This window comes from Trichosurus vulpecula, chromosome 2 (genome assembly GCF_011100635.1).
Source record: "Trichosurus vulpecula isolate mTriVul1 chromosome 2, mTriVul1.pri, whole genome shotgun sequence".
NCBI classification, from domain to species: domain Eukaryota; kingdom Metazoa; phylum Chordata; class Mammalia; order Diprotodontia; family Phalangeridae; genus Trichosurus; species Trichosurus vulpecula.
In genome coordinates, this window is record NC_050574.1 from 357,040,688 (window position 1) to 357,065,325 (window position 24,638).

The 24,638-nt window shown below is 41.5% G+C and overlaps 2 pseudogenes; both read left to right on the top strand.

Annotated features, from left to right (window-relative positions):
- LOC118837163 overlaps window positions 1–13,606 on the top strand; it is a 101,520-nt pseudogene extending 87,914 nt beyond the window's left edge.
- A 2,971-nt stretch (window positions 13,607–16,577) lies between these two features.
- LOC118837164 lies at window positions 16,578–23,920 on the top strand (annotated as a pseudogene).
- Window positions 23,921–24,638: the final 718 nt, after the last annotated feature.

A 24,638-nucleotide genomic window follows, 5' to 3' on the forward strand; every position in this document is an offset into this window, starting at 1 on the left:
TGCATAGTGGTTTGCAAATTAACTGGGAAAAGTAATAATTAATCAATAATTAAATCAATCAGTCATTAAATTGATTGACAGAAACTAACATTACTGGCAGCTAGGTGGCATAGTGGATGAAGCTCACTGGGCCTGGGGTCAGGAGGAGTCATCTTCCTAAGTTCAAATCCAGCCTTAGACACTTATTAGCTGTGTGACCCTGAGCAAGTCACTTAACCCTATTTGCCTCAGTTTCCTCATCTGTAAAATAAGCTAGAGAAAGAAGTGGCAAACCATTCTAATATCTTTGCCCAGAAAACCCCAAATGGAGTCACAAAGAATCAGACCTGACTGAAAAAACAACTGAACAATAATAAACATCACATCTTTTTATGTCTTCAAAAAATTTGTAATATACAATATGTCCTTTCATTGAACGATTGGCATTGAATTCACAAAATTTTGACACATATTCTTTAATTCTTCATTGTGAAACCGTTCTTTGACATTGAACATCAAGCATAATTTTGGCAAAGAGTCCATTTTCCCAAGTCTAGCCCCTAGATTTCAATGTGTTTCAGATCAGATACATTCCCAGGGCATGAACCAGTCTATCTCTATTTCTTGGAAAACTTTCTTAATCTTTTTAGCCAAATGGCACAGTTCAAGGTCATTTTATTGTATTCCATCTCTTTTTGGGAATTTCTGTGATTTCAGAATAATTCTGCATCTTACTGTAACAATATATTTATCTTAATTCATCATTCCTTCTATGGGAATAAGTCTTCCTAGCCCGCTGGAAGTAAAAATCCCCCAAACACTTTGTTTTGTGGAGGGGGGAAGGCAGGGCAATTGGGGTTAAGTGACTTGCCCAAGGTCACACAGCTACTAAGTCTGTCAAGGGTCTGAGGCTGCAGATTTGAACTCATGTCCTCCTGACTCCAGAGGTGGTGCTTCTACTCACTGCGCCACCTAGCTGCCACCCCCCCCCAAACACTTTGGATGGTAAATGTCTTACAGTATGAAAAAGTTGTCCAGACCCTAAAGGATCACCTGGACTTCTAAAAATGATTTTGTGAGCATCTTGCATGAAAAATTGAGTTTTATCAGTAAAAATTGGGGTTTTCCCCCAAATTATCAGTACTCTAGTTTTTGTATTATCTTGCTCTGACAAGTTTTTTTTTTTCCCTTGTAGTCACAGAAGAAGAAAAATGTAATGGTCCCAATATTCTTCTAATTTTGAGAAGCTTGTGCTGCATTGTAGAGGATGCAGTGACCACTTCTTGCAGCTTCCATGTCCCCCTCAGGATTAATCAGGCTGTTTTGCAGTATTGTGCGTTATTGGCATTATTTTTCTTTTTTGATCACATTTTCCTTTGCATTTTGGTCTAGCTGACAGCGTTTCATTATTGGCTTAAATGATTTTTGAAGAACTTGGTTTTCTCACAGCAATGGCTGCTGCAACATCTCTAACAATTTTTTGAATGTGTTCCTCAAATCTCCCCAGTTAGATGGCATAGCAGATAAAGCACTGAACTGGGAATCAGCGAGATCTGAATTTGAATCATGACTCATTCATTTTTTAGTTGTGTGCCCCTGACCAAGTTTGTTGATCTCAGTTTCCCCATCTGTAAAATGAAGATAATAATAGCAGCTACCTCATAAAATTGTTTGGAGAATCAAAGGAGATGACCTATGTAAAGCACTTTGCAAACTTTAAAGCTCTACATAAATGCCAACCATTATCATTAGTTGTAGTAGTAATGGTATTGTTAAAAACCTAAGAAATGATCATATGACAAAAGAGAGCATTGAACCATGGGTCCATGGCACCTTTCACAGGATGCCTTTCTCCTTTCTTCTTAATTCCAGTGCCTTTCCTCTATTGACTATTTCCAATTTGTCCCCTATATTGCTTGTTTGTAAACAGCTATTTGTAAACAGTTATCTTCCCCACTGAATTGTGAGCTCTGTGTTATGGTAATTAGGGTGGGACTTTTTTTTTTTTTTTTTTTTTTTTGCTGTTCTCTTTTGGAATGCTAAGGCCATCAAGTGCCTTTAATGAGTCTTGCCTTTGTTTGAATGGGGCAGGTAAAGTGGGATCCTTTTGTCTTTGGTTTTGGAGTGCTTCTCAGCACTGAGGTGATCAAGTGTGCCTGGGGCCTGCGAGGTGTATATAAGATCTGAGGTTGGCATTTTGTTTTGGGAGTGTATGGGACAGAAATTTTAAAATAATAGGAGAGACATCTTTAAGAGAAACAAAGTAAATTTATTATACAAACCTTGCAAGACTTGGGCACACCTCCATAAGGGAGGAGGCAAGGTAAAAGAGAACCTGCCTTAATTTATACTCTTAATGAAGAAGATTCCCACCTCTATCCCTTCTCACCATTGGCTGAGAGGCGGGCTTACAATGTAGGCGCGAAAACTACACAGAGGACCAAGATTGATCCGGTTCATTCAGGTTTTTCCCTATCAGAACTCAACTGCCAGGGTGGCTCCTGAAAGTCTAGGAGGAGAAATGGGATGGGGGAAGGAGAGACCCTTCCTGGAGCGGAGAACAAATAGCTCACAGGAAGTTCATTGTCTTCTAACATCTGAGAGAGAGAGGGGGGAAAGTGCATGCCTTCCCAAAATTATAAGGCCAAATCCCAAAACCTCTCCATTAGACAGACCCTGTGAAGTCTTCACAATTATCCAACCCACACAGGAGCACACTCATTGAAAGAGTGCTGGTGGTGAGACTCTGGGTAGTCGTTGAAGCAGCCCTCCTGATGAGGGTTTGGGGTGAGAGGTGCTCGACACCCCAAAGTACCGACACGCCGGGTCCTGCCGAAAGAATTCGACTCAAGCCTTCTTAGCCAAGGGAAGGGATAAAGTTTATTAAGAGTTAGCCAAATAAGCCTGCCCCGAGAGATCCCACCCCTTGCGACGCCTGTAAGGAAAAAGGGCCAGACCCATCTGAGCTAGATTGGTTCTGACCAACCTCATGGAGGCAAGATGGAGATTATATACACAAAGGTTGTGGGAGGGATTGAGGGGTGGTCTGGGGTGATCAGAGGAGGGGTCTAGGGAGGGACTTAAGGACGAGGTCAGACTCCAGGGTGGGGGAAATAGCTGAAGGCCATATGGAAATGACAACCCATCAAGGGCTGGGGTAGCCATCTAGGGTATAGATATTTTGATCAGATTAAGGATGGGAAACAGGATTAAGGGTGGGAAACAGCTGGACAATAGAGGACTGGGCAAGGTAGGCATTTGGGATTAATGGTTATAGCCTCAGGCCAAGGCCTGATTCAAGGAGAGTTTAAGGGTTCAAGGGGTTCCCAGAGACTGTGCCCTCATCATTCCCCCCTCAAACAAATGGGACCCAAATTCTTTTGGGGTCAGGGACGAAGGTCTCAGCTTCTGGAATTGCTTCCTGCTGACAAGGGGCGTAGAGCTGGCTTGATGGGTCCAGTTCAAGGGGTGCACAGTCATCTGGAAGTTGATGGCTTGGAGACTGGAGGAGACAAACCTGGCAAGGAAGTTAAGCAAACAACAAAACAGACAGTACAGGAGTACAGAGAAAGGACAATATCCCTGGTGGGAATTAAAGATGACTATTTCGTACCTAGCTCCCCTAACCACTTGTTCTGCTTCCGGGTTCAGGAGTATGTAGCACATCCAAATAAGGTCGGGGATATCTAAGAGCAAGGTTTGATGTTTGGTGAGCCTGTGGTTAGCCAGGCACTGGTGGCCCTCTGCTTCCAGGGTGCTCTGGCAAGGCAGAGCTTCTAGGGGCTGGTCTGCTAGAGGCTTAGAAGCTTCCTCAATTGGAATGGCTGTAGCAGCCAGAAAATCTAATTGTTTTGGAAAACAGGGGTCAGATCCTAAGGACTGGATTAGAATTCCCAAAGCCTGTCCTCTCCTTTCATCAACATAGAGAGTGAAAGGTTTTTCTAGATTAGGTAAAGCTAATGCTGGAGTGGTGGTCAGTTTAGTTTTCAAAGTCCCAAAAGCTTGTGCTGGGTAGGGGCCTGTAGCCATAATGGCTTTTGTTTTCTTTGAATGGCTCAGCTTGCCTCATTGAGCCTCTGGACACTGTGGCTTGCTCTTCCGGGGCAGGAGGCCCGGGGAGCATGCCGGGAGGCAGACGGCTTCCTGTGTGGGGAGTCATGGGGCTGGCTGAGGGGAGGTGTTAGCTCCAGAACCTGGTCTACCCTAGGGGGAGGAGCCAACTCAGGAACCAATCGGCCCTGGTCATTTGGGCGGAGCTTGATGATGTCAGAAACCCTATAAGAGGGGAGAGGACAGCTTGAAGATTCTTCCTCTCTTTCCTTTTCGGTTGGAGCCAGAGGCAGTTACAACGACCGTTACAGAGGCAGTTACGACCGTTACATCGTCAGTTTCAGTTGCAGCTTCAGTTTCAGAAACAGACACAGCTGAGGCAGGAGCTGCCAGCAGCAGAGCTGATCTACGGGAGGAAGCTGAACAAAGACTTCAGTCCAGTGGGTAATCTTATTACCATCAAGGGGGAAACATGATTTTGCTTTACGCAATCATGTTTCTCTGTAGCCTCCTGGTTACTCTTTCAAGGCGTACCTATTGGGCCTGGAAGATTATGACCAACATATCAAAATGGGGCTTCTGGTTCATGGGTTGGTTACTGTTGAGCCTAAATAAATGTTTTGATTCTTCTGCCTTCTACTTTGAGAGTTTCTTCTATCCGGCGATTCCGAACCTTTCAGACATGTTTATGATCCTCTTTGAGATTATAAACTCGGCCCTCCTGATACAGGGCCCCACTCTAGAGGCAGTGAGTCAGGGCCTTGAGTGCCAATTAATGGTTGCCGTCCCTCCCAAGCCTTGGGCTTAATTGGATATTGAAGGCTATGGAGGGGAACTATGGCTGGGGTGGCAGAAGTAGCTTGCCCAGGAATTCCCTGATCCCAAACAATTGGCTCAACCCTCTCCCACGCCTCTGGGGGAACATGGGGAGGTCTGGGAAACAGGGGGAAAAGGGAGTTATGAGGTTTAACTATAGAAAATTGGCTTCCCAACTTCACCATCAGGTCCCTTCCCCAAAAGGGGGCAGGGCCAGAGAAGGAGTGTTCAGACAACAGATCCTTGATGCCCATGACCTGATAGGTCGAGGGGCATGTGGGGCCAAAGCCACTAGTTAAAGCAAGAGAACATAGCCGTGATAAAGTGGGTAACCTTACCTTCTGCCTCGATTTTGCCCAGGGCTCCGCGAGAGAGGTGGAGAAAGTGGGAGCACAGCCAAGCCCCAGGCTTTCCCCTCCTTCCGAGTCTTGAAAAGACTGGAGGACAGGGTGCTGGGAGGAGGCTCTACCACTTTTCCAGCCTCGGGGACATGCTGGGCATGGTCCTGGAGGCGTGGATCCTAGAGGCTTCTTCCAGGGGGGCGCCCTAGAGGGGCACTCCTTAGACCAGTGACCCTCCTTGTGACATCGAAAGCAGGTTTCCCCTTTGCCAAAGTTGCCAGAAGCACCCTCCGGCAATCTCCTGGCCATGGCAGCCGCCAAGAATTGGGCATGTTCTCTGTCTCTGGCTTTTTCCTCTGCCTGGACTAAGTCTCTATTATTGAACACTCCGAATGCTGTCTCCAGTAACTGGGCCTGAGGTGTTTGGGGTCCCGTTGCCAATTTCTGCAGTTTCCTCCTAATATCTGGGGCAGACTGATTAATGAAATACATGTTAAGTATTGCCACCCCTTCAGTAGAACCAGGATCCAAATTTGAATACTTCTTAATAGCTTCTACTAGCCGGGCTTGGAAAAGGACAAGGTTTTCTTTTTCTCCCTGAGTAATCTCCCTAATTTTTTGAAAATTTATTTGCTTTTGAAATGCAGTTCTTAGGCCTTCTAACAGGCAAATTTCCATATGGTCTCTCTTTCTCTATCCTCACTCCTTTGATAATGCCATCCTGGGTCACTAGTTGGAACAGCAGCTGTTCCTGGGGGATATTTTATGGGGTTATTGCTAGCCAAACTGTCCCCAAATTTTTGAGCGTGTTCCCATATTCTCCTCTTCTCCTCAGTGGTACAACAGGTAGAGAAAAGGATATGCAAATCACACCAAGAAAGTTCAAATTGTAGGGACAGATCCCTAAAACCTTCAGTAAACTTAGTGGGATCTTCTGAGTATCTCCCCAGTTTTTCTTTAATTTGGATGAGATCTGAAATGGAGAATGGAACATGCAATCTCCTTGTCCCAGCAGGGGAGGCAGGCATTTCCCTCAGGGGAAAAAGCCTTGAAGGCGCTGTGGGACCTGGAGCTTGGGGCTGAGGTAGATTAGACTGCAAGGCCAGGGCATCTGCCTGGCAAGGGAGATCAGCTAGTACCTGAGGAGGGGTAGAGGTCAGAGGGGAAGATACCCCAGAGACCCAAGTGGGTGCTACCTCAGAGAGAGAGGCTAGGGGAGGAGATATTGCCGTGGGAGCAGGGCCCGAGGCTGGAAATTCTTTCCTCCTTAGTAAAGGAGAAGTTGGGAGTAATTGTCGGGGGACAAACAAAATAAACAAGAAGACAAAATATACAGAAGATACCTGAAACTTTCCCAAATTCCCAGCGCCGAAACAATTGAAAGGATCTGGCACATGCTTCCAGATGGGGCATCCGTCCATGTCCTTCGACATGACCACTGGACCGAGAACCACCTGATAGTGTCAGGTTGAGTTGACCAGGACAGCGTGGCTGTCCGACTCACTGAGACCACTGGACCGAGCTGTCCGACTGGACCGAGAACCACCTGATAGCGTCAGGTTGACCAGGACAGCGTGACTGTCCGACTCACTGAGACCACTGGACCGAGCTGTCCGACTGGACCGAGAACCACCTGATAGCGTCAGGTTGACCAGGACAGTGTGACTGTCCGACTCACTGAGACCACTGGACCGAGCTGTCCGACTGGAACGAGAACCACCTGATAGCGTCAGGTTGACCAGGACAGTGTGACTGTCCGACTCACTGAGACCACTGGACCGAGCTGTCCAACCCACTGGGACCTGCTGAGGTCAGGCCCGAGAAGCACATCCAAAATGTTTGGAGAGCGAGGAGGGGGATTGGGAGAGGGGGAGGCTCACATACCTTCAGTCTTGGCTGGAGAAGAACTTGAGATTAGCAGTGCTTCCCGGTTCAGGGAACCATAAATGATGAGGGTTTGGGGTGAGAGGTGCTCGACACCCCAAAGTACCGACACGCCGGGTCCTGCCGAAAGAATTCGACTCAAGCCTTCTTAGCCAAGGGAAGGGATAAAGTTTATTAAGAGTTAGCCAAATAAGCCTGCCCCGAGAGATCCCACCCCTTGCGACGCCTGTAAGGAAAAAGGGCCAGACCCATCTGAGCTAGATTGGTTCTGACCAACCTCATGGAGGCAAGATGGAGATTATATACACAAAGGTTGTGGGAGGGATTGAGGGGTGGTCTGGGGTGACCAGAGGAGGGGTCTAGGGAGGGACTTAAGGACGAGGTCAGACTCCAGGGTGGGGGAAATAGCTGAAGGCCATATGGAAATGACAACCCATCAAGGGCTGGGGTAGCCATCTAGGGTATAGATATTTTGATCAGATTAAGGATGGGAAACAGGATTAAGGGTGGGAAACAGCTGGACAATAGAGGACTGGGCAAGGTAGGCATTTGGGCTTAATGGTTATAGCCTCAGGCCAAGGCCTGATTCAAGGAGAGTTTAAGGGTTCAAGGGGTTCCCAGAGACTGTGCCCTCATCACTCCCACTTTGAAAAACCCAGATGTTGTTGCTTCTGTCTCTGGTAACTATGTATGTATTGCTATTTGTGTTATTTGCTCTGTTTATATAATTTCTGCTTGTAATTTCTGTTTGTATTCTCTCTGAAGTTCAGGGTACTGACTTTTCCTCCTGAACTAAGTGAATGGTAAATGTACGTTTAATTAAAGTGATTTTGTTAACCCCTTAAAGTTGCTTTCCTTAGAAAAGCAGATCAAAGACCCTGTGCTAGCAGCCCTCCTGCATGCTCTTCTGGTTGGTCTTTCACCCCCACAACAGCCGCTAGCAAATTGGCGTTACACTCTGCAATGACAGAGACTATCTTATACTTTTCTTTGTATCCTTAGCACTTACCACTGCCTGACACATACTAGGTACTTAATAAATGTTTATTGACTATCTTGAAATACAACACTCAACTGACATAGAATTAACTAAAAGTAAGTAATAGTAGTAGTAGTACTAGTAGTAGTAGTGGTAGTAGTAGTAACTAACATTTATTTAGTGCCTACTATGTGCCAGGCTTAGTTCTAAGTGATTTTTTATAAATGTTATCTCATTTGATCCTAACAACAATCCTGGGAAATAGATACTATTATTATCCCCATTTTACAGATGAGGAAACTGAGGCAAACAGAGGTTTAAGTGGCTTGCCCAGGGTCACACAGCTAGTGAGTCTCTGTGGTCTTGTTTAAACTCAGATCTTCCTGACTTCAGGCATGGTACTCTATCCACTGGGCTCCCTACTTTGGTCTGGTCAGGGTCAGATGTTCTGAGTCAGTCTTCTGTCAGTAAGAAGCATAGACATATGACTATTACTGTGCAAAATGAAACTGTATAAAAATTATTTCTCATCTCAAATAATTCACACATTGCTTTGGGAGAGTTGATCTTTGACCATCCCCTTCTTTTCAACTCATCCAGGCACAGAAATCTCAGAGATATAATCACAAGGTGTCAACAAAGTATTAAACTAACTGTAAAGATGGATCTGTGCCCAGATCCTTTTGTAAGGGAGGAACGTCTTTCTTTGAATGAATTAAAGATACAGTCTCAGTGGTTGATAGATGATGGTGACCTCTGAGAAATAAGTTGTGAGTTAGTGGGAGTATAGGCTTAACAATGATTTGTAGATACCCTTGTGGGAGTGAGAAGGATTTCTCTCTTCTCTCTCCCTTTGGCCGTGGCATTTAACAGAACCCCTCCCAGTGGGAGGCTCTCTATCCAACAGTTCAAGAGTTTGTCAATTCAAGGAGTACAAATTAGGAAACAGGAATGAAGGGTCAACCCAAGCCATGAAAGGGCATTGCTCTTAAAGAGAGAAATTCATCCATTGGCCATGCCACTGTGAAGTGGAGTCAGTCAGTCAGTAAATATTTATTAAGTCCTTATTATGTGTCAGGTACTGTACTAAGTACTGGAATACAAGAAAATAAAAAAGGCAAAAGACAGTTTCAGCTCTTGAGGAACTCACGTTTTATTATGGGACACAAGATGCAAAAAAACTATATACAAACAAGATAGATACAGGATCAACTGGAGATAATCAACAGACAGAAGGAACTACTAGTATTGAAGAGGGGAGGGGATCAGGAAAGGCTTCTTGTAGAAGGTTCGACTTTAGTTGAGACTTGAAGGATGCCAGGGAAACCAGGAGGTGGAGAAAAGGAGGAGTCTTCTAGTCATGGGGACAGTCAATGAAAAAGCTGGATTTGGGAGCTGGAATGTCTTATGGGGTCTGTTATCAGGTCCTCTGAGGACCATGCTACAGCTAAGCACAAAAGTAGTAGGGCATTTAAATGCTGAGCAATACCATTTTTTGGCATATGTGTGTTATCATAGTGCACACCATCAATGAAAGGCCTGCATGCTAACTGGCCTGGGGCACAGTATCCTTGTCTACATGGCAGCCATCCAGAGGGTTTGATTTGGAAATCATATATCCTAAAAAGACCCTTTTAAAGAGTTGGGCAAAGTGAGGTGCCAAGTTCAAGCAGTGGTTTGAATGTATTCTGAGTAGTTTCAAATTGAAGGGCTGAGAGAGGAAAATGGGACACTTAGGGAGTGTTCTGTGCCAGCAAACAGTCTTTTGCTGCTGCTCTGTGGTTAGCCATAAACTGGCTCAGTAAAAGGTGTTTATCATTCAGCAGAAGTGTTTAGGATGCTGGGTGCTCCTGGCCCACATCTCTAATCCTGAGTTGGCATTACAGCAACTTGGCATGCTTCTGAAGGTTTGGGATCAAGACCACAGCAAGCTGAAGTCATAGATCCCATAGACCACAAGTTCATGGATTTCCAAACTGGGAGAGACATTTTCAGTCATTTAGTATGCTTCCTTCATTTTAGAGATGAGGAAACTGAGGCAGCTAGCTGACATAGTGGATAGAATTCTAGATCTAGAGTAAGGAAGACCAAAGTTCACCTCCAGCCTCAGACATTTACTAACTGTGTGCTCCTGAGAAAGTAGCTTAACCTCTATCTGGCTCATTTTTCTCTCATAAAAGCACCTACCTTGTAAAGATCAAATGAGGTGATATTTGAACCTATTTACCATACTTCCTGGAATATACATGGTAGCTCTTTAATTGATACATGTTCCTTTCCTCCTTCCTCTTGTAAGACATCCAAAGTCACACAGCTAGATAATTAACAGAGCTGGGAGTTGAATTTAGGTCCTTGGAATCCAAATTCAGTTCTCTTTACACACACACACGTGTGCACATATGCACACACACATGCACACCATATATACATATAGATATAAAACATGCACATATGTATGTAAAATATGTATGGGGTACAAATACACTTACAAATACATATGTGTGTATACATATATGTAAACATATGCATGTATGAGTATATATACACATATTATACTTACATCTATATGTACACTTACATATGTGTGTGTGTGTCTATTCCCTATTCCTGTTGAAGGCACCATTTGCCACCCTGCATTTTGCCAATTCTTCCTCTACAATATTCTTTGTACTCATACCTTTCTTTTCATTCACAATGAAGCACCCTAGTTCAGGACCACCATATACATAATGCACACATACATGTTTGTTTATATATACATATACATACATACATACATACATACACACATACATATATATATATATGCACACACACACACACACACACACACATGCCCTTTTCCCTTTTTGGCAGGAATCTGATGTATTTGGTTCTGTTTTCCAAAGTCTGAAGACATTGCTCAGTATCAACTTTGACCCCTATTGTTTGTTATATTTTAAATGTCCAGAATTAAAGGTCATCTTCTTGTATTTCTCTACCCAAAAGAAGGTGTAGAGAAATCACATTAATTTCACTGATTCTGTTCACCCATTTGTTCATTCACTTGTTTATATTTATCCCTATGTAGTTGTGTGTGTGTACATGTATGTGCGTGCATTTATATAGATACCAAATCTGCCCCGCCACCTTCTAGCTGAGTAATGAGTAATTTTCTTTTCACTGTTAGTCTTTCATTGTTGAGAATTCAAGATGTGTGCATTACATTATTGATATTGTCTGATTACCACTTGGAAAATAAATGGAAAATAAAGCAGTTTCAAACCACTAATTGGCAAGATCCTCTGCAAATCTCACTGCATCAAAGGGGAGTATTTTTCTGTATACTGACTGTGACAGCAGCAAAGTTGCCATATGAGACGAGAATCACTCTCAAAGAGCCTTCTATAGCTCAGCATCAGGCTCAGATGTATTATAATATGCTTATCAAACTCAGTCTTCTATGTGGTTAAACTCACTAGGGTTAGAATATCTAAAAATAAATAGAGGAAAATGTCATGAAGCAATGACCTTTTGAGAGAAACTTTCTGTATGTGACACCTAATGTAACTGACAAAGCTCAGGAACCATAGGGTTCTGACAAGAAAGCATTAAAAGGCATCCCTGCTGTATGGAAAATGGCTTTTGTTTTTTTTCCCCATAGCTAATTGATGACTTAGACTATTGTTTTAAAAGCAATCCTCCTCTGGATACAGGATTTGAGAAGCCTCTCCAATATTCATATTGGAAGGAAATGTGACAGTGTACATGTATTAAGGCACGCTGTTGAGGCAGAAAAAGGACTAACTACTTTCTTTCATTACTATATCTCACATAGAAAATATACTTGGTGGAGATATGAGATCTGTTTTTGATGTCCAGTCTTTTTTTTTTTTTTCATTTTAGTTCATAGATTTTCCAACTTGAATGAAATGTTCCACATTAAAAAGCTTTCCCCTGAGCCTCTATCACTTTCCCCACCCCTTCCAACAAGCTAATGGGAGTTTTTGTTCCACTTAGATAATGAGCAGGATGAGTTGGAGGTTTTAAGAGGATTTGTGCTATCAATTGACAAAAACAATGAAAGCAAACCTGGAACCATTCCCTGTTTCCCTTTAACTATTTCCTGGCAAGGGCAAGGGGGTAATTATTAACTTATCTTGGACAGATGGGAGCAGAAGTTTCTGCTCAGGGTATTTAGAGTAGCTAATAAATTGCTAAATGATAATGTGCATGTGTGTGTTTTTAAAGAAATTATTTGTTCCTAACTTCAGGGACTTGAAAAATGTTTGCTCATTATAATCAGCCTGACCTGTAGCTTTTTATGCAAAATATAGGACTTCTTTTTTTAAACAATAGAAGCTAACAGCAAAATGCCCACTGCACTTCAAAAATGCTAAAATTCTGTGACTCTAAGCATGGCTGTCTTGCAGATGCCTAATAGTGCAAATACATATCTCACTTTTAGACCTTGGAAAAAGCCAAGCCAATAGGGAAGGAGAATAAGCATTTATTTAGCGGCTACTTGGTGCCAAGGACTGTGCTAAGCGCTTTACAAATATAACTCAATTTGTCCTCACAACAATCTCACAAGGTAGATACCGTTCTTATCCCAATTTAACAGGTGAAGAAACTGAGGCAAACAGAAGTCGTATGACTTGTCCAGGGTCACTCAGCTAGTTAAGCGTCTCAGGCTAGATTTGGATCCAGGTCTTCCTGACTCTAGACCCAGCATCCAATCTACCTCACCATGTATCAAGCAAATTTTCCTGTGTTATTCCCCTTGGTCAACAGCAAGGAACAATAAGTGGAAGTGTCCCCCTTCCTTTCTCCTACTATTTTTCACTTGAGACTTAGAGCTGAAATAGGCTTTAGAGATTTTCTTGCACAATCTTTCTTGTTTTATAGATCATAAAACAGAGCCCTAAGAGATGAAATGACTTTGCCTAATTTCACTCACTTGGTTCAATGGACCCTCCAGTCCAGGCCATCAGAGTTCCAAACTTTCAGAGGCAGGTAGTACAGAGGATGGGTTCTATACTTTTGAGAAAGACTTGATTTTGAATCCTGCCTCACACATTTACTAGCTCTGTGACCCTGGGCAAGTCACTGAACCTCAATTTCCTCATCTGTGAAATGGCACTTGCCTCTCGGGGTTGTGGGGATCAACTTTGGAAACCTTAAAGGACTTTGTAACTGTTAGCTATATCATCATCATCGTCATCATCATCATTATAATCTAAAAGAGATATTCCTGGGGCTTATTGGAGAGTATGCCCTTATTGAATTCTCCAAGGTATATTATCATGACCAAACCTAGATTCAAGAAAGAGATATAAGATTTCCCTTTCTCCATTTCTTTAAAGAGGTGGGGGTTTGTCAATGTGAAATATTTCATATAATGTTGGACATTTTCAAAATGTTGGTTAGTTTTGTTAAACTTGTTTACTCTTTCTGGTACTTTTTCCTATTCTTTTCATTAGGGAATAGGTATCAGATGGTGGATGATGAATTTTCCGTTTGTCACCTGGGCGTAAACCAACCTACAGCTGGCCTAACTGGAGTGGGAGCAGGATGAAGCTATTTCCTCCATAACCAGGGTATTATGGAGAGTTACTAGGCTTCCCCTAGACACTGTTCTTTCTTTCTTTTTTTTTTTTCTAGAAACTGCAGCATAATAAGCCACATGGAAAACCAGAGGGTTAGGGCCTGCTCCTGCTTGACAAAAGATTCAGAACTCCTGAGTGCCTTATGGTGTTTTGCTTGAATGTGGACTGGAAGGATAGGCAATTTTTAATAGATGCAAAAGAAAGAGATGCCTTCACTGTATCAAAGATGATCTGGTTGTCCAGCACACAAAAGAATCTCTGGTAACAAGTCTGTCTTCCCAAGAGAACAACCAACTGCAGTCAACTTGGAGTCAGTCCCAGACATTTGGAATCAGTCAGGTTCCCAGCTACTAGAAACCAATCAAAAGTTGTCTCTGTCCTTTTAACAAGATGGCAATGGTCATGTCTGTATTCAATAAAACCTATAGAATAGGAGAATAAGCATGCTCATTAAATTGACAGGTAGGGGTGGCTATTGATGAACCTACCCAGATATCTACATTTTGACTATAGAATCATCACTTTGGGGAAATGTTAGGACTTTGCACATAGGCAGTAATGCACAAAGCTGCCACGTAAGCAACTCTGTCTCCTGAGAAAAGTTCAGTGTGGTTTTAATTGAGCAGGGCCTGCACAAACTTCCTACTATAGCCACACAAAGCAAAGTCCATTTCTGCCATTTGGAATTTTATTCTATTGCCATTAAAAGTGTCTTAGTGATACAGATGTTCTTTTAACTTTTTAAAAAATGATTTATTATTGGTATCTTCCATTTTCATATCAATTACATTTTCCAAAGTATCCTTACGTCCTCCCAGAGAGGAATCACTAATAATAGGAGGAAAAGGGACTGAACCTCTGATTTCATTAATATAGGGAACTCTAAGATGAGACATTTCCCTCTGCTACTGCAAGGCCATATTGAGCACTTTCAGGTTAAATGATTTGCCCACCGTCACACAGCCAGTGTGTGTCATAGGCAGGACTCAAACCTAGCCTTTCCCAACTTGAGGTCCTATTTGCTATAGACCCATTGCACCAAGCTGCCTAATAATAAAGCGTACAAAGGGAGAGAGAGAAGAAGAAGTTTAGCAAAACTAATGAACATGGTGAAAATGTCTGATGTTATATGCAGAATTCCACATTAACAGACCCTCACCTCTTTAAAGAGTGAAGAAAGGGATATTTTCTCCCATTTCTTTTTTAAGGCCAGGTTTGGTAACTAATTTCATGGCATTCAATTTCAACTATTTTTGCTTTGTGATGGCCTTTCCATTTATATTATTATAGTCAAAAAAGTTTTTCTCTTTTTTTTAACTTCTATTTGCATCAGTTCATATGTGTCTTCCCACTCTTCTCTGGAGTCATTCATCTGTAAGGGAATTGACTTATGAGTGCAAAAACAAGGTGAAATAGTACCCCATAGTGCTATCATTTCTTACAGTGCAGTAATATTCTGTTGACTACAAGCAAGACTAAATTCGAGGGGGAATTGGTGCTTGACTTTTTGTTCACAGATGATTGTGCATTCAATGCAGCCTCTGAGGCTGAGATACAACAGAATATGGATTGATTCTCTGCTGCTTGTGCTAATTTTGGACTGACAGTTACCACAGAGATTTTCCACCAACCAACACCACACCATCCACATATGCAATCATCAGTTACAGCAAATGGAGAAATTTTGAATGCTGTGGATAGGTTCACTTACCTTGGCAGTAGACTTTCCAGGGATGTGCACATAGATGATGAGGTTGATGCATGCATTGCTAGAGCTAACTCAGTGTTTGAGAGGCTCCAAAAGAAAGTGTGGGAAAGAAGAGATATAAAGCTGCCTACCAAACTGAAAGTCTGTTGCATGCCTGTGGAAGCATGATGTGTACCCACATCATGCCAAGAAACTTATTAGCTTCCATTTGAATTGTCGTAGAAAATTCTAAAGATCACCTGGCGAGATAAGTTACCAGACTGAAAACGTTTCTCAAGCTGAACATTCAAACTCTACTGCAAAGAGCACAACTCTAGTGGGCTGCCCACATTGTTTGAATGCCAAACATACATTTGCCTAAAAGACTATTTCATAGAGAACTCATACAGGGCTAGTGCTCACATAGAGGTCAGAAGAAGCGATACAAGGACACTTTCAAGGTCTTTCTGAAGAACTTCAGAATTGATTGTGAGACATGGGAGACACTGGCACAGAACCACCCAGCATGATGTGCCTGTATCAAATAGGCACTGTATTCTGTGAGCGAAGCAGAATTGCAGTAGCTCAACAGAAACATGAGATGTGCAAATTTAGAGACATCTCCACTCCAAATGTTCATATAAACTATTTGTGTCTGAACTGTGTTAGAGCTTCCCGAGATCATATTGGTCAGGTCAACCACAGTCAGACATACTGTACCTTGACTCCAACACATAGTAATAACATTTTGGTTCTCTTTGAGCACTAAGGACAGCAATCACTGTTCTGTTACATTCATGTACCATAGTCTCTTTCACCATTTCCCTACTGGGTGGACCGTGACTTGTTTTCCTGTTCTTTGCCACTACTACTATCAAAAAAAGTTCTACTATAGATAGTGTTGGTGTTTCTTGAGCCTTTCTTTTTGTTATTGATCCTTTGTTCTTTGACCTTTCTACAATTCTGGGTTTTGATTTCAGTTCACACTGCTCTCCTAGAGAAAATCTGCTCAGGATGCATTCTCTTTGCCCACATCACACTGGTAGCTCTAGGGCTAATCATTCTATCCATGGTCATGTCCTGCTTTGTGCTCCCTGTGTAGGGAGGCTAGGTAGCCAGAGATGCTAATGTGCTGTGATCTCTTGCTCAGCAAAACTCAAGAAGCATTTGATGAGTGAGCAGGCAGCCTGAGCAACCTGCAGCGTTTATGATGGTATATGTTGCACAATCATACGAGATAGATTGTGTATATAATGCCTATCAATCTGGAGTCATCTGGAGAAGCATCTGCTGATTGTTCCTGTGCCAGCATGAGAAAAGGATGCCGCCAAAAGGTTGGCATAAGCAAGTGCTTACAGTCTCTTCGTGCAGAGCACATTTATGCTTTGTATTGGAGCTATTGGAGTGAAAGTAAGGCAGCACCTCCAACAGAAGAGTATTCACAGGGTTGCACCAGCAGGTTTTCCCAAGCACAGGAGAGACACCATATGTCATAGGACCCTCAAGGGTTGAAAAGACAGAGAGCTTCATTCTAATGACATCATTTTCTTTAGTGGGAGTTTAGAGCTGGAAAAGATTCTTCTTAAGCAACTAGACCATTAAAATGTACATATTGCACACCTAAGGAGGTACATCATCAGCCATGGTACTTGCCATAATTTTGAAGTAAGTGCACATCTCTGATTGGTGGAGGAGAGGGATAATGATAATGGTGTTAAAATATTAATAACAACAATAATAGTAATCTGACCAAATACTTGTCAATACTTTCAATATGTTATCTAATTTGATGCTTATGACACTGAGGTAGGTGCTATTACCCTTAATTTCCAGTTTGCACCACCAGACATAATCACTCCAAGAGTCTGTACCTTTCTCCAGTGAACAGCTATTCCCTTACCTTATCATTGTGAGCACTGGAAGCTTCTCTAGAGAGATCCATTAAATCCATTTGACATGTGTTATTTTTTATCCTTGGAGAAGACCTTTGATTGCATTTGTACAGGGAACTCCAGGTGTGGAACTTTCTGCTAATGCAGCTTAAATACTTTTTCTGCACTTTTTGATTTTAAATGAGTTACCTAGTGCACTGAGAAGTCAAGTAATTTGCCCAGGTTGTATGACAGCCAGTTTGTGTAAGACTTGAATTCAAATCTTCCTGATGGCAAAGTTGGATCTGTATCCACTATGTAGTCCCTACTGCTAATTAAATACAGAACAGTTTTTAAAATGTGGAAAATAAATAGGCATGTGCAACAGGGTGATATAAGCAAATGCTAGAATTCTGGGTGTTGTTACCTCCACTTTATAAATGAGGAAACTGAGATGTTAAGTGACTGATGTAATAGCTGAGGTGGAATCTGAACTTCTATATCCTTAACATGAAGCCCAGTGCATACTATCTCTTACACTTTTGATTTTTGGGAGAGAAAGACTTTGGCTATTAGCTTTTATTCCTCCTTATCCCATACATAAATACATTCTTTTTTCAACAAAATATTAACTGTTTGCCTCATAAGGAGCTACATTTCCATTATTGTTATATTACAGATTCTATTTATTACATGTGATTAAAGGAAGCAATCGACTTTTTGGCTTCCACAACTGCACAGAAAATATATGTGCTCTTCAGTTTGTCTTTCTTGACCTGCACCATCAAGTTGAGCTCCCCAAAATAACTTGTTAACTCTTTATTGGGAATAAATCTATTATTTGAAAGAAAACAGGTACAAATAATAGTATTTAACAAGCATTTAATAATGATATGCCATGTGCAAGACTCTGTGGTAAATGGTGGGGATATAAAAACAAAACCAAAATTGTCCCTGCCCTCAAGGAGCTCATATTCTAATGGGTACTACACATTTATACTCCTCTTTTTCTAAATTGAAATTAGCCTTCATTATATAGATCATAGATCTGGACTTGGAAGGGAACTCAGAGCTATCTAGTCTAATACCTTCATTTTAAATAAAATTTCTCTCTTAGCTCACTCATCCAACCCCCTCTTGCCTTGGCATTGGCACATTGGATCGTCAGAAAGCAAAATCTACTCCCCTCAATTCTCTTGGTAATCTCTGAGAAGTTGGCAAGTTTTCTAATATCGTTGCTCAAGATCCCTCAACTAGTGTGCTCTCTCTCTAGTCAGCAGACTTAGAGTTTAGAAAGCAGCATTTACTGAAGAAAACATATCCCTAAAAGTCTGATATACTCTCCTGTATTTACACACAAAAAGTATGTTTGGGCATGTTAGTCAAAGGGTAATTTATAGCTTCTGTTTATTGGAAGTTCTCCTTTCCCTTTTTAAAGTTCTTACCAAGTTCTCCTTTTGGGTGCTTAGCTCTCTACTTGGTTCTGAGGATGGAGGGTTGCTGCCCCTGTTGACATGAGTATTTAAAAGTATAAGAATATAACTTTAATTTGTATATGATTTCTTGAAAGCTCTCTGAGAACTTCCTGTAATTGGTCTTTCTGCATGATCTTCCCAAGTCTGCAGAAACACTTCTAAGTGTAATAATCTTCTTTTAACAATACCTAATCTTCAAATTTACATGGGAAAATATTTTGCTCTTCTGCTCTACTTACCAAAACTTTTGTTCTAGTGTTGAAGAAGAAGATCACTCACTTTTGACTTTAGCCAGAAATGCCATGAACCAGGTTTTCATAGGGGACACCATAAAAATTCTGTCTATTCAATTAGAAGGACTCAGTTTGGTGACTTCTTCCTCACAAGTTGGCCATGTCCCTGTTCCTTCATGGCATGTCAGTTAGTTTTCACTTTCTTGCCATGAGCAGATTGTGTATTGTGTAATTTTAGGATGAGTTGCTACATCAATATTCTCATTACGTTCATCTATCCTATTGTAGTATCTGAGCAGAATACAACATGATCTGTTTTCCTAATTAGTTTCATCTGGCACAGAGTAGCTAAGGATGGGCTTTTATCATGGCTGACTTCATTGTCAAGGGTTATAGGATAAGACAATATTTGGCAGAGGAGTGAGCTATAAGTTTCTAGTACTAGGTTGTATTACTGTCCCTCTTTCACAATCTTGGGCAAAGCATACAGCCTCTTTCCACTCATCTCCATAAAACACTATACCATTTTCACCCTACCTACTTCTCAAGGGTAGTCATATCCTTTGAGTGTTTCAGAAGGACAGTACTCATTAAAATTGTGGATTATAGGTTGTGAATTTTGAAATATTTATGACACTTCAGTTTGAATCATGATCACTAGATTGGAGAATGCATGAAGGAGAGTCATAGGAAATAAGTATCTTTAAGTACTTATTATATCTCAAGCACTGTGCTTTAGAAATATTATTTCACAATAACCTTGCAAAGTAAGTACAATGATTATCCCCATTTTACAGTTGAGCAGACTGAGGCAAACAGATTCCATGACTTGCCCAGGGTCACTCAGCTAGTAAGGACTGAGGCCAGATTTAAACTCAGGTCTTCCTGACTCTTGGCCTGGTCTTCTAACCATAGAGCCACCTAGGTTTCTTAATATACAACGAGTATAGAAAGATAGATTTGAGGAAGAATTTAAAACTTTAGAAGGTGAACCAAAGTATTCCTATTTGATTCTGGAGGACTGGTGGACCAAATCCAACTGGCTGCCTGTTTTTATATGGCCTGCAAGCTACCACACAGAAACCGGTGATGTGTTGAATTTGGCCCATGGACCAAATTTTGGTGACTCCTGTTAGAGAAATAGGAATCCATGAAGTTGTTTGAGAAGAGGAGTGATATGGTAAGATTAACATGCTCTTAGAAGTTAAAATGAAGATCTCCTAACCTTTTGGGTCAGGCTGTAATCTGCTAAAATCTTGTGGCTTTTTACAAGATCATCTTGGATTAACAGTTGCCACAGCTGTACCACTCTACAAACTCTCTATGCTGTGGGATGAAGTCTTGGAAGAATCAATGTATCTAGGATTGTGGACCATAAAATCAAATTTAGAAGAAACTCTGTGACACCTATCTTCTCTATACACATTTTGCAAATTATTTAGGATATCTTTCTTCACCCTTCCTTCTCTAATCCCAAAAGCAATAACTTACTTCCACTGAGTTTTTGACATTCAAGATTGTGAGTTGGATGAAGTTCAAACATTGGCTCTCTTTATCAGGATAATGGTGGAAAAACAAGCATGGAAGGATATGGAGGTGGATGAGAGAACAGGTGGGACTATGTGCATTTACATGTGGGAGACTTCCCTGGGAGGCTTGCATTGTGTTGTCTGTTGAGAATAGCTGGAGTTGGCCAAGTGATTCCATTGACAGTTATTGTAGCCAAAATATTTAAGGAAAAGACGGAATTAATACTGATGGTGTATCTTTAACAAAGCCGGTTGTTATATTCCATGGGATTGTGATAAATCAAATATGAGAATAGAATGAGTAAAAAGCAGGTTGAAACTGAGACTATGACTTGGCAGTATGTTGGATGTGGCATTTTAGGCCTCTAAATATATTTCATTGTGTGTGATTGAGAGATGTGTTGATTACCTTCCCTTTGGGAATTGTGTCGGGGAGGTGTGATACATATCACTGAGATGTTATTTCGGTTTCTGTGCTGGGGAGCCAGTACATCTGCACTGAGGGAGAATGCCTGTGTTGACATGAAACCATCAGGGTCAGTGGCTACTGCTTCACTGAGAACACTCTCTCTTAACCTATCTTCCACCCTGAAGGCATGCCAGCAGTTCGGAGGCCCTGACAGTCAGAGGTCCAGGAACTCTGACACTATTATTATTTCTGTATGTGCCCTCTGCTAGGACATATGAAACCCCCGTATTGAAGGTAATGGCCTTTAGACAGTTGAGTTCTGATCAAATATAGTTGAGGAAAAAAAATTACTTACAACTAATTCCAAATTTGCACATGTTCAGAGAGCTCTCCTGGTGGACACTTGTCCCTGACTCAGGGTTAGGAATGTATTGTGAAGTAGTAGGCAGCCTTATTGAAACAGCACTTCTCCTCCCTTGTTCTAGACCTCCTGCTATAGGCCCAGCTGCTTGTTTATCTCTGAAGAAAATCTGCCTTCACAGATTGCCTAACTACACGTCTTCTTAAGATAACCTTCAATATTTCCCTCAATTCTGAAACACATCTTGGATCAAAACATGAAATATATTTATCAACTGTATATACTGTCCTCAATCTGATGGACAAACTATATCCAAATGGACAAGCTACACCCAAGATCAATTCCATCATTCATAGGATCATAGATCTAGAGCTATAAGGGCCATTAGAGATAATGTAGTGCCATCCTCTCATTTTTCAGATGAAGAAAATGAGGCTTAGGGAGGTTAAGTGGAAACATTGGAAGCAATAACAATAAAGGGTAGCATTTGAACCCAGGTCCTCTGACCTAGAATCAGTGCTTTCCTCAGTGATTCCCAAAGCAGGGTAATTATCTTCTTGTCACCCATCAAAGAATTTTCTTTCAATAACTCTGTGCATAGCTTCACCTAGAAGGCACTCTTTCTCCTTCTACTCTTGGTTCCTTCTCTTGAATACATATAACATCGTAGTTCTTTCTGTTTACCATTGACTGGAAGAGTTAGAAGCTGTGGCAGTAGTATTTTTACCTATTCTCTATGCCAGCAAGACCACTTATAAGCAAGTTAAAGACCTCCAAGAGATACCCAGCTTGTTCTTACAGGTAAAGGAAAGCTTTGGCTGTCCATATTGCATCTATGGTCTAACAACACCTTTTTTGTCCACTGTCATGCAAAAATAACTTCTTTACAATTCCAGAAGCATCAGAGATTTGCCCTGTAGTTAAAGTTTGTTCATACGGTCAAGGGGAGTAGAGTTTATCCTGACATACTAGATATAAATATGACTTCATCGTGATCATCTTGTTGAGGGAGACGTATTGGAAACATAACTCTTATATGTGTCATGTAGACACTTCATATCGTGAACTCAAAGTTTTAGACCATGTTTTCTTATTTTCCCCTCTAGGTCCTATTACTCCAGAACTGTCAAACTATACTTCTAGATCTTGGACAAACCTCCTGCTTTTGGTCAATGGTAGCTCGTTCCTTGTGATAAGTGACACTTTTGTTTTGAGGATCCTGATTTCCAAGGGATAAAAATGTACTTTTACTTTGTGGATCTCTCCTTTGTTCCCATTACTTAATACCTTGCATTATGTATACATATGTATATATATATATATATATATATATATATATATATATATATATATATATATATATATATGTACGTGTCAAATCCTTCTCAGTAGAATGCATAATTCTTGATGGCAATAATCATCTCATTTTTATCTTTGCATTGCTAGGGTTTAGCACCGTGCTTGACACATAGTACCTACTTAATAAATGCCTGGTACTTGATGGGACTATGCTGAGGAAGCAGAGAGTAAGACTACACTCATTTGTGTAATGGTTTTTGAGAATAATTCTACTGGTTGTTTTGTTTCCTTTTCAGTTTTAATTAAATGCTCTTACTATTTTGATTGTTTTTTGGCTAGTTTTCTGTTCTTATGATAATAATTGTGTACTAAAACATAAGTTGACTTTAGCCACCTCTAATTTCAAACTATGAGGGATAAATCATGTGGGGTTCACCTACCACAACATGAACCCCAACCCTTAACATGAAACAAAGTCCATGAGGGCTAGTACAGGATGGCACACAAATAACAAAAGTATATGCCATGTTTAACCAATCTCTGTTCTAAAAAGTCCAGTATAATCCAGTATTACACCTTAAAAAGCAATAATCACAGTATACTTTGCTACCACTTTGGGCTCCAGGCTTCCTTAGCACTTCCAAAAACCTAGAGGAGACAGACGCCAGAGGCTAGAATGGGGGCTGTTGTTCCTGGGCTGCATAGCCATGGCACAAGAGCAACGTCTGTAGGGATGCTAAGCACCACAAGCTCAAGCCTAGTCCAGAAGATGACCTTCATCATCAGTGCAGCCCATAAGAGATAAAAACCTGCTGCAGGGTGAATGCCAAACTTGCAGCTCTTAAGGACACCCCCTAGCTAAAGAACTTCAGCTACAACCACTGTGAAATGTTGACCCCATTCTAGTGCCACATGATCCAGAAAACATGTCTCTAATAAATGCTCTCCCAACCTAGGACAATGGATCAAGCTGGTGGACTGAAGCTGGTAGAAGGCATGGATCTTGAATAGTCCTCTATGCCAGGAAGAAGACAGCAATCAGTAGTGAGATGATTGAAAATATTCAGAAACCTGAAAAAAGAACTGTTACAAAGGCTGGCATTGGACTTCAGGAATTAGAGAATGTCCAGCTAAGGTTGTCTGCCATCATTTAACTTTTTATTTCCCAATCCAACCTCTTTATGTGAGAATATTTGGAGTCACTCCTACAAGAGTGTCAAGATCTTCAGGCTGGGGCAGCGGCAGATATATCCAGATGTGGTTTGACCAACTCCGGGAGACCCTAATGAAGCTGTGGCTAAATACTATGCTTTTGGCTCTGTTCCAGGCACCTTCACTTTGGATGAGGGCACTTTCCCTTTCTTGACTTTGATGCTGCTGTTGCTTCTGCACTTTGGGGTTGAAGCTCTTCAAGCATGAAATCCAACCAACCTACATAAAACCATAGCCTGGACTTATTCCCAATCTGAGATCCCTGAACTACAGTTGCCTGCTAGAAATAGCCTGGCTCTCCTGAGATCCTGGATCCCCAGTTGGATTTTCCTCCTCAAACCACCCAGGCTAGTCTGATATGGCTGCTTGGAAACCTACCAATCCACACACTTTGGATTTCACAAATCATGTCCTACCACTGAATGGGATAAGTGAGGGAGTACCTTTTTTTTTCTCCATGCTTAAGTAGCCTCAACTCTAGTCTTTTTTCTACCTCCCCCTTCCACAGAACAGAACTCCCCACTTCCCCCAAGTCTTTCTTTTAGGGAAGATGTCATTTCTCTAAAGTGAAGACTCCCTCACTCCTTTCAAGCAGGCACTATTTCGTTAATTGTATTTGTATCCTCAGTACCTCGTTCATACATAGTAGGCCTTTAATAAATATTGATTGGTTGATCCAAAAAAAATCCCTTTCTTCATTGTTCTAAGTTCTTTCCCACTCAACAGAAATCTGTCATTACCACCCTACCCCAGCCTCTTTTTATTTGGCATTCCACTTTTGAAGGGTCCCTTCTTTGAGTTAAGTAAGGCCTTGATAGTCACCTGAAAACTTTGCAATTACCCGTGGGAGTTGTAGTACATTGCTCTACTATCAGCTGTGATGATTGTCTAGCAGCAACTCATACTTCTTTGCTACCATCACTAA